The sequence below is a fragment of the Salmo salar genome, chromosome ssa18 (genome assembly GCF_905237065.1).
Source record: "Salmo salar chromosome ssa18, Ssal_v3.1, whole genome shotgun sequence".
NCBI lineage: Eukaryota > Metazoa > Chordata > Actinopteri > Salmoniformes > Salmonidae > Salmo > Salmo salar.
The window spans coordinates 46085236-46097874 of record NC_059459.1 but is presented as its reverse complement, the minus strand read 5'-3'; the positions used below and the strand labels follow the sequence as shown (position 1 = coordinate 46097874).

The window sequence follows — 12639 nt, the reverse complement described above, 5'->3', positions numbered from 1 at the left end:
TGACAATTACATTATAACCTGAAGGTTACATTATAACCTGACAACCTGACTGTTACATTATAACCTGACAGTTACATTACAACCTGACAGTTACATTACAACCTGACAACCTGACAGTTACATTATAACCTGACAGTTACATTACAACCTGACAGCTACATTACAACCTGACAACCTGACAGTTACATTATAACCTGACAGTTACATTACAACCTGACAGTTACATTACAACCTGACAGTTACATTATAACCTGACAACCTGACAGTTACATAACAAACTGACAGTTACATTACAACCTGACAATTACATTATAACCTGAAGGTTACATTATAACCTGACAGTTACATTACAACCTGACAACCTGACAGTTACATTATAACCTGACAGTTACATTACAACCTGACAGCTACATTACAACCTGACAACCTGACAGTTACATTACAACCTGACAGTTACATTACAACCTGACAGTTACATTATAACCTGACAGTTACATTACAACCTGACAGTTACATTACAACCTGACAGTTACATTACAACCTGACAGTTACATTACAACCTGACAGTTACATTACAACCTGAAAACCTGACAACCTGACAGTTACATTACAACCTGAAAACCTGACAACCTGACAGTTACATTACAACCTGACAACCTGACAACCTGACAGTTACATTACAACCTGACAGTTACATTACATCCTGACAGTTACATTATAACCTGACAGTTACATTATAACCTGACAACCTGACAGTTACATTACAACCTGACAGTTACATTACAACCTGACAACCTGACAGTTACATTACAACCTGACAGTTACATTATAACCTGACAGTTACATTACAACCTGACAGTTACATTATAACCTGACAGTTACATTACAACCTGACAGTTACATAATAACCTGACAGTTACATTACAACCTGACAACCTGACAGTTACATTACAACCTGACAGTTACATTACAACCTGACTATTACATTATAACCTGAAGGTTACATTATCACCTGACAACCTGACGGTTACATTATAACCTGACAGTTACATTACAACCTGACAGTTACATTACAACCTGACAACCTGACAGTTACATTATAACCTGACAGTTACATTACAACCTGACAGCTACATTACAACCTGACAACCTGACAGTTACATTATGACCTGACAGTTACATTACAACCTGACAGTTACATTACAACCTGACAACCTGACAGTTACATTACAACCTGACAGTTACATTAGAACCTGACAGTTACATTACAACCTGACAGTTACATTATAACCTGACAGTTACATTACAACCTGACAACCTGACAGTTACATTACAACCTGACAGTTACATTATAACCTGACAGTTACATTACAACCTGACAGTTACATTACAACCTGAAAACCTGACAACCTGACAGTTACATTACAACCTGACAACCTGACAACCTGACAGTTACATTACAACCTGACAGTTACATTACATCCTGACAGTTACATTACAACCTGACTACCTGACAGTTACATTATAACCTGACAGTTACATTATAACCTGACAACCTGACAGTTACATTACAACCTGACAGTTACATTACAACCTGAAAACCTGACAGTTACATTACAACCTGACAGTTACATTATAACCTGACAGTTACATTACAACCTGACAGTTACATTATAACCTGACAGTTACATTACAACCTGACAATTACATTATAACCTGAAGGTTACATTATAACCTGACAGTTACATTATAACCTGACAACCTGACAGTTACATTACAACCTGACAGTTACATTACAACCTGAAAACCTGACAGTTACATTATAACCTGACAGTTACATTACAACCTGACAGTTACATTATAACCTGACAGTTACATTACAACCTGACAATTACATTATAACCTGAAGGTTACATTATAATCTGACAAACTGACGGTTACATTATAACCTGACAGTTACATTACAACCTGACAGTTACATTACAACCTGACAGTTACATTATAACCTGACAACCTGACAGTTACATAACAACCTGACAGTTACATTACAACCTGACAATTACATTATAACCTGAAGGTTACATTATAACCTGACAACCTGACGTTTACATTATAACCTGACAGTTACATTACAACCTGACAGTTACATTATAACCTGACAGTTACATTACAACCTGACAGTTACATTATAACCTGACAGTTACATTACAACCTGACAGTTACATTACAACATGACAGTTACATTACAACCTGACAGTTACATTATAACCTGACAGTTACGTTATAACCTGACAACCTGACAGTTACATAACAACCTGACAGTTACATTACAACCTGACAATTACATTATAACCTGAAGGTTACATTATAACCTGACAACCTGACGGTTACATTATAACCTGACATATACATTACGACCTGACAGTTACATTACAACCTGACAACCTGACAGTTACATTATAACCTGACAGTTACATTACAACCTGACAGCTACATTACAACCTGACAACCTGACAGTTACATTATAACCTGACAGTTACATTACAACCTGACAGTTACATTACAACCTGACAACCTGACAGTTACATTACAACCTGACAGTTACATTACAACCTGACAGTTACATTACAACCTGACAGTTACATTACAACCTGACAACCTGACAGTTACATTATAACCTGACAACCTGACAGTTACATTACAACTTGACAACCTGACAACCTGACAGTTACATTACAACCTGACAGTTACATTACAACCTGACAACCTGACAGTTACATTACAACCTGACAGTTACATTACAACCTGACAGTTACATTACAACCTGACAGTTACATTATAACCTGATAACCTGACAGTTACATAACAACCTGACAGTTACATTACAACCTGACAATTACATTATAACCTGAAGGTTACATTATAACCTGACAACCTGACTGTTACATTATAACCTGACAGTTACATTACAACCTGACAGTTACATTACAACCTGACAACCTGACAGTTACATTATAACCTGACAGTTACATTACAACCTGACAGTTACATTATAACCTGACAGTTACATTACAACCTGACAATTACATTATAACCTGAAGGTTACATTATAATCTGACAAACTGACGGTTACATTATAACCTGACAGTTACATTACAACCTGACAGTTACATTACAACCTGACAGTTACATTATAACCTGACAACCTGACAGTTACATAACAACCTGACAGTTACATTACAACCTGACAATTACATTATAACCTGAAGGTTACATTATAACCTGACAACCTGACGTTTACATTATAACCTGACAGTTACATTACAACCTGACAGTTACATTATAACCTGACAGTTACATTACAACCTGACAGTTACATTATAACCTGACAGTTACATTACAACCTGACAGTTACATTACAACCTGACAGTTACATTACAACCTGACAGTTACATTATAACCTGACAGTTACATTATAACCTGACAACCTGACAGTTACATAACAACCTGACAGTTACATTACAACCTGACAATTACATTATAACCTGAAGGTTACATTATAACCTGACAACCTGACGGTTACATTATAACCTGACAGTTACATTACAACCTGACAGTTACATTACAACCTGACAACCTGACAGTTACATTACAACCTGACAGTTACATTACAACCTGACAGCTACATTACAACCTGACAACCTGACAGTTACATTATAACCTGACAGTTACATTACAACCTGACAGTTACATTACAACTTGACAACCTGAGTTACAACCTGACAGTTACATTACAACCTGACAGTTACATTACAACCTGACAACCTGACAGTTACATTTACAACCTGACAGTTACATTACAACCTGACAGTTACATTACAACCTGACAGTTACATTATAACCTGACAACCTGACAGTTACATAACAACCTGACAGTTACATTACAACCTGACAGTTACATTATAACCTGACAACCTGACTGTTACATTATAACCTGACAGTTACATTACAACCTGACAGTTACATTACAACCTGACAACCTGACAGTTACATTATAACCTGACAGTTACATTACAACCTGACAGCTACATTACAACCTGACAACCTGACAGTTACATTATATCCTGACAGTTACATTACAACCTGACAGTTACATTACAACCTGACAGTTACATTATAACCTGACAACCTGACAGTTACATAACAAACTGACAGTTACATTACAACCTGACAATTACATTATAACCTGAAGGTTACATTACAACCTGACAACCTGACTGTTACATTATAACCTGACAGTTACATTACAACCTGACAGTTACATTACAACCTGACAACCTGACAGTTACATTACAACCTGACAGTTACATTACAACCTGACAGCTACATTACAACCTGACAACCTGACAGTTACATTATAACCTGACAGTTACATTACAACCTGACAACCTGACAACCTGACAGTTACATTATAACCTGACAGTTACATTACAACCTGACAGTTACATTATAACCTGACAGTTACATTACAACCTGACAATTACATTATAACCTGAAGGTTACATTATAATCTGACAAACTGACGGTTACATTATAACCTGACAGTTACATTACAACCTGACAGTTACATTACAACCTGACAGTTACATTATAACCTGACAACCTGACAGTTACATAACAACCTGACAGTTACATTACAACCTGACAATTACATTATAACCTGAAGGTTACATTATAACCTGACAACCTGACGTTTACATTATAACCTGACAGTTACATTACAACCTGACAGTTACATTATAACCTGACAGTTACATTACAACCTGACAGTTACATTATAACCTGACAGTTACATTACAACCTGACAGTTACATTACAACATGACAGTTACATTACAACCTGACAGTTACATTACAACCTGACAGTTACATTATAACCTGACAACCTGACAGTTACATAACAACCTGACAGTTACATTACAACCTGACAATTACATTATAACCTGAAGGTTACATTATAACCTGACAACCTGACGGTTACATTATAACCTGACATATACATTACGACCTGACAGTTACATTACAACCTGACAACCTGACAGTTACATTATAACCTGACAGTTACATTACAACCTGACAGCTACATTACAACCTGACAACCTGACAGTTACATTATAACCTGACAGTTACATTACAACCTGACAGTTACATTACAACATGACAACCTGACAGTTACATTACAACCTAACAGTTACATTACAACCTGACAGTTACATTACAACCTGACAGTTACATTACAACCTGACAACCTGACAGTTACATTATAACCTGACAACCTGACAGTTACATTACAACTTGACAACCTGACAACCTGACAGTTACATTACAACCTGACAGTTACATTACAACCTGACAACCTGACAGTTACATTACAACCTGACAGTTACATTACAACCTGACAGTTACATTACAACCTGACAGTTACATTATAACCTGATAACCTGACAGTTACATAACAACCTGACAGTTACATTACAACCTGACAATTACATTATAACCTGAAGGTTACATTATAACCTGACAACCTGACTGTTACATTATAACCTGACAGTTACATTACAACCTGACAGTTACATTACAACCTGACAACCTGACAGTTACATTATAACCTGACAGTTACATTACAACCTGACAGCTACATTACAACCTGACAACCTGACAGTTACATTATAACCTGACAGTTACATTACAACCTGACAGTTACATTACAACCTGACAGTTACATTATAACCTGACAACCTGACAGTTACATAACAAACTGACAGTTACATTACAACCTGACAATTACATTATAACCTGAAGGTTACATTACAACCTGACAACCTGACTGTTACATTATAACCTGACAGTTACATTACAACCTGACAGTTACATTACAACCTGACAACCTGACAGTTACATTACAACCTGACAGTTACATTACAACCTGACAGCTACATTACAACCTGACAACCTGACAGTTACATTATAACCTGACAGTTACATTACAACCTGACAACCTGACAACCTGACAGTTACATTACAACCTGACAGTTACATTACAACCTGACAGTTACATTACAACCTGACAGTTACATTATAACCTGACAACCTGACAGTTACATAACAACCTGACAGTTACATTACAACCTGACAATTACATTACAACCTGAAGGTTACATTATAACCTGACAACCTGACGGTTACATTATAACCTGACAGTTACATTACAACCTGACAGTTACATTATAACCTGACAGTTACATTACAACCTGACAGTTACATTACAACCTGACAGTTACATTACAACCTCACAGTTACATTATAACTTGACAACCTGACAGTTACATGATAACTTGACAACCTGACAATTACATTACAACCTGACAGTTACATTACAACCTGACAGCCTGACAGTTACATTACAACCTGACAACCTGACAGTTACATTATAACCTGACAACCTGACAGTTACATTACAACCTGACAGTTACATTACAACCTGACAGTTACATTACAACCTGACAGTTACATTACAACCTGACAGTTGCATTATAACCTGACAACCTGACAGTTACATTACAACCTGGCAGTTACATTACAACCTGACAACCTGACAATTACATTACAACCTGACAACCTGACAGTTACATTACAACCTGACAACCTGACAGTTACATTACATCCTGACAGTTACATTACATCCTGACAGTTACATTACAACCTGACAGTTACATTACAACCTGACAACCTGACAGTTACATTATAACCTGACAGTTACATTACAACCTGACAACCTGACAGTTACATTACAACCTGACAACCTGACAGTTACATTATAACCTGACAGTTACATTATAACCTGACAGTTACATTACAACCTGACAGTTACATTATAACCTGACAACCTGACAGTTACATTACAACCTGACAGTTACATTACAACCTGACAACCTGACATTTACATTATATCCTGACAGTTACATTACAACCTGACAGTTACATTATAACCTGACAACCTGACAGTTACATTACAACCTGACAGTTACATTACAACCTGACAACCTGACAGTTACATTACAACCTGACAGTTACATTACAACCTGACAACCTGACAGTTACATTACAACCTGACAACCTGACAGTTAAATTACAACCTGACAACCTGACAGTTACATTATAACCTGACAGTTACATTATAACCTGACAACCTGACAGTTACATTATAACCTGACAGTTACATTACAACCTGACAGTTACATTACAACCTGACAGTTACATTATAACCTGACAGTTACATTACAACCTGACAACCTGACAGTTACATTACAACCTGACACCATAATGTTTAAAGAAGAAAGTTCCACCAATTCCCAAATTGTAAAGTCTTGCATGACATCACCTGAGACATGAATTGATGTTTGAACTTTTGATATAACCTCGTCATCAGAGATACGGATGAAAAAGTTTTATTTTGTGGTTTGCTATTTTGCTATTTTATTAGGATCCCCCATTAGCTGATGTGAAAGCAGCAGCTACTCTTCCTGGGGTCCACACAGAACATTAAACATAATACAGAACATTAATAGACAAGAACAGCTCAAGGACAGACCTACGTAATAAAAAAAAACGAAGGCACACGTAGCCTACATATATCAATGCATACACACAAACTATCTAGGTCCAATAGGGGAGAGGCGTTGTGCCGTGAGGTGTTGCTTTATCTGTTTTTATGAAACCAGGTTTGCTGTTTATTTGAGCAATATGAGATAGAAGGAAGTTCCATGCAATAAGGGCTCTATATAATACTGTATGCTTTCTTGAATTTGTTCTGGATTTTAGGGACTGTGAAAAGACCCCTGGTGGCATGTCTGGTGGGGTAAGTGTGTTTAAGTTGACTATGAAAACAATTTGGGATTTTCAACACATGAACGGTTCATTCTGATGGGTTCTGATGGCTTTGCTCCTGCCAATACGACCACAATAGAATAGGTAATTAAGGCATTGCTCAGCCTCTGAGTTTCCCAAATGGCAACCGATTACCACTTTAGTGCACTACTTTAGGCCCGTATAGGACTCAACAGTAGTGCACTATATAGGGGATAGGGTCCCAAATCTTTATTCCGTGTCCATTACATCTGGGGCTAATTAGACCTGGCCCAGCCAATCAGCATTACATCTGGGGATAATTAGACCTGGCCCGGCCAATCAGCATTACATCTGGGGCTAATTAGACCTGGCCCGGCCAATCAGCATTACATCTGGGGCTAACTAGACCTGGCCCGGCCAATCAGCATTACATCTGGGGCTAATTAGACCTGGCCCGGCCAATCAGCATTACATCTGGGGCTAATTAGACCTGACCCGGCCAATCAGCATTACATCTGGGGCTAATTAGACCTGGCCCGGCCAATCAGCATTACATCTGGGGCTAATTAGACCTGGCCCAGCCAATCAGCATTACATCTGGGGCTAATTAGACCTGGCCCAGCCAATCAGCAATACATCTGGGGCTAATTAGACCTGGCCCAGCCAATCAGCATTACATCTGGGGCTAATTAGACCTGGCCCAGCCAATCAGCATTACCTCTTGGGCTAATTAGACCTGGCCCAGCCAATCAGCATTACATCTGGGGCTAATTAGACCTGGCCCAGCCAATCAGCATTACATCTGGGGCTGATTAGACCTGGCCCAGCCAATCAGCATTACATCTGGGGCTAATTAGACCTGGCCCAGCCAATCAGCAATACATCTGGGGCTAATTAGACCTGGCCCAGCCAATCAGCATTACATCTGGGGCTAATTAGACCTGGCCCAGCAAATCAGCATTACATCTGGGGCTAATTAGACCTGGCCCAGCCAATCAGCATTACATCTGGGGCTAATTAGACCTGGCCCAGCCAATCAGCATTATATCTGGGGCTAATTAGACCTGGCCCAGCCAATCAGCATTACATCTGGGGCTAATTAGACCTGGCCCAGCAAATCAGCAGACCTCGTTCTGACGCCACCCTTTCTCTGTCTCACCGTGTCAGGTGATTAGCAGCTGCATCCCAGGCAACTAGCGATTAGCAGCTGCATCCCAGGCAACTAGTGTTTAAACCTGTTAGGGATAGGGGGCAGTATTTGCACGGCCGGATAAAAAACGTACCCGATTTAATCTGGTTACTACTCCTGCCCAGTAACTAGAATATGCATATAATTGTTTGATTTGGATAGAAAACACCCTAAAGTTTCTAAAACTGTTTGAATGGTGTCTGTGAGTATAACAGAACTCATATGGCAGTCAAAACCCTGAGACAAATCCTGACAGGAAACTGAAATCTGATGTGTGGATATCACTTCAAACATTTGCCATTGAAACACACAGGGGCTTGTGAATCATTTAGCACTTCCTATGGCTTCCACTAGATGTCCCCAGTCTTTACAAAGTGGTTTGAGTCTTCTATGGTAGTAACTGACCCAAAGAGAGGCTGTTGATATTGGTCACAGGGGATGGGCCATTACCATTGTGACGTCGGCGCCCATGGCTACTCTCCCTTTTCGAAACGTTTTGAAAAACAATGCAACCGTCCAAAATGGAATATTATTGAAGCCCTGGATGAAAGAACCCCCTGAAGATTTATGTTATACAACATTTGACATGTTTGAACGAACTTAAATATATATTTTTTGCTCATTCCTGACGACAAGTCAGACGCACACGGTACATTTTCAGTAGCCTTCGGAGCGCGCTAACACTATTGGGACATAAATTATTAACTTTTTTGAACAAAACTACATTTGTTATGGACCTGGGATTCCTAGAAGTGCCTTCTGATAAAGATAATCAAAGGTAAGGGATTATTTACAATAGTATTTTTGATGGTTGATCGTTCCAAGATGGCTCCAACATTTATAGCCTAGACTTTTTTTCTGGGCATACCACGTCGTTTATTGCAAAGTGTGATTTCCCAGTAAAGTTATTTTTAAATCTGGCAAAGCGATGGCATTCAAGACATGTTAATCTATAAGTCTTTGAATGACAATATTACATTTTAACAATGTTTTCGAATAGTAATTTTGTAAATTGTAGCGCTAATTCACCGGAAGCATTTGAGGGAAAAGATTTTCTGAACGTCATGCGCCGATGTAAAATGCTGTTTTTATATATAAATATGAACTTTATCGAACAAAAAATGCATGTGTTGTGTAACATGATGTCCTAGGAGTGTCATCTGATGAAGGTTGTCAAAGGTTAGTGCTGCATTTAGCTGTGTTTTGGGTATTTGTGATGCATGCTAGTTGCATTGAAAATCGCTGTGTGATTATTTCTGGCTGGGTACTCTGCTGACATAATCTAATGTTTTGCTTTTGCTGTAAAGCCTTTTTGAAATCGGACAACGTGGTTCGATTCAGGAGAGGTGTATCTATAAAACGGTGTAAAATAGTCATATGTTTGAGAAATTGAAGTTATAGCATTTATGAGGTTTTGCATTTAGCGCGACGCGATTCCACTGGCTGTTGATTAGGGTGGGACGCAAGCGTCCCACTGGCCCAGACAGGTTAATTAGCCCTTTAGTTTAACGTAACCGCATTCATCACATCTCTGCCTGCGTCTGCACGGCAATCAGGTCGACATGAAGGAGGATAAAGTATATAGAACTGGTGACTGAAATGGAGGGGGGGGGGCAGCTTCAGCTGTATGAGTGAGGTCAATCACACTTCTTACAGTGACTAACACGTTCAGAGATGATACTGTGTTGTTTACAATGAAGTCAGTGCTGATCTAGGATCAGGTCCTCCTTGTCTATATAATCTGATTCAGTGTGATCAAAAGACAAACTGATTGTAGAACAGGTCCTCCTTGTCTATATACAGTGCCTTGCGAAAGTATTCGGCCCCCTTGAACTTTTCGACCTTTTGCCACATTTCAGGCTTCAAACATAAAGATATAAAACTGTATTTTTTGTGAAGAATCAACAACAAGTGGGACACAATTATGAAGTGGAACGAAATTTATTGGATATTTCAAACTTTTTTAACAAATAAAAAACTGAAAAATTGCCCGTGCAAAATTATTCAGCCCCTTTACTTTCAGTGCAGCAAACTCAATCCAGAAGTTCAGTGAGGATCTCTGAATGATCCAATGTTGACCTAAATGACTAATGATGATAAATAGAATCCACCTGTGTGTAATCAAGTCTCCGTATAAATGCACCTGCTCTTTGATAGTCTCAGAGGTCCGTTTAAAGCGCAGAGAGCATCATGAAGAACAAGGAACACACCAGGCAGGTCCGAGATACTGTTGTGGAGAAGTTTAAAGCCGGATTTGGATACAAAAAGATTTCCCAAGCTTTAAACATCCCAAGGAGCACTGTGCTAGCGATAATATTGAAATGGAAGGAGTATCAGACCACTGCAAATCTACGAAGACCCGGCCATCCCTCTAAACTTTCAGCTCATACAAGGAGAAGACTGATCAGAGATGCAGCCAAGAGGCCCATGATCACTCTGGATGAACTGCAGAGATCTACAGCTGAGGTGGGAGACTCTGTCCATAGGACAACAATCAGTCGTACACTGCACAAATTTGGCCTTTATGGAAGAGTGGCAAGAAGAAAGCCATTTCTTAAAATTATCCATAAAAAGTGTTGTTTAAAGTTTGCCACTAGCCACCTGGGAGACACACCAAACATGTGGAAGAAAGCGCTCTGGTCAGATGAAACCAAAATCGAACTTTTTGGCAACAATGCAAAACGTTATGTTTGGCGTAAAAGCACCACAGCTCATCACCCTGAACACACCATCCCCACTGTCAAACATGGTGGTGGCAGCATCATGGTTTGGGCCTGTTTTTCTTCAGCAGGGGCAGGGAAGATGGTTAAAATTGATGGGAAGATGGATGGAGCCAAATACAGGACCATTCTGGAAGAAAACCTGATGGAGTCTGCAAAAGACCTGAGACTGGGACGGAGATTTGTCTTCCAACAAGACAATGATCCAAAACATAAAGCAAAATCTACAATGGAATGGTTCACAAATAAACATATCCAGGTGTTAGAATGGCCAAGTCAAAGTCCAGACCTGAATGCAATCGAGAATCTGTGGAAAGAACTGAAAACTGCTGTTCACAAACGCTCTCCATCCAACCTCACTGAGCTCGAGCTGTTTTGCAAGGAGGAATGGGCAAAAATTTCAGTCTCTCGATATGCAAAACTGATAGAGACATACCCCAAGCGACTTACAGCTGTCATCGCAGCAAATGGTGGCGCTACAAAGTATTAACTTAAGGGGGCTGAATAATTTTGCACACCCAATTTCAGTTTTTTATTTGTTAAAAAAAGTTTGAAATATCCAATAAATTTCGTTCCACTTCATGATTGTGTCCCACTTGTTGTTGATTCTTCACAAAAAAGTACAGTTTTACATCTTTATGTTTAAAGCCTGAAATGTGGCAAAAGGTCGAAAAGTTCAAGGGGGCCGAATACTTTCGCAAGGCACTGTAATCTGATTCAGTGTGATCTAGAAGACAAAACTGATCTAGGATCAGGTCCTCCTTGTCTATATAATCTGATTCAGTGTGATCTAAAAGCCAAATTGATCTAGGATCAGGTCCTC

The 12639-nt window shown here is 38.9% G+C and overlaps 1 protein-coding gene across 1 annotated transcript in view; it reads right to left on the bottom strand.

The window, feature by feature from the left end:
• The window catches only part of LOC106577405 (ryanodine receptor 2), a 117305-nt gene that overhangs the window by 77331 nt on the left and 27335 nt on the right, over nucleotides 1–12639 (bottom strand). The gene's annotated exons all lie outside the window — the stretch shown is intronic.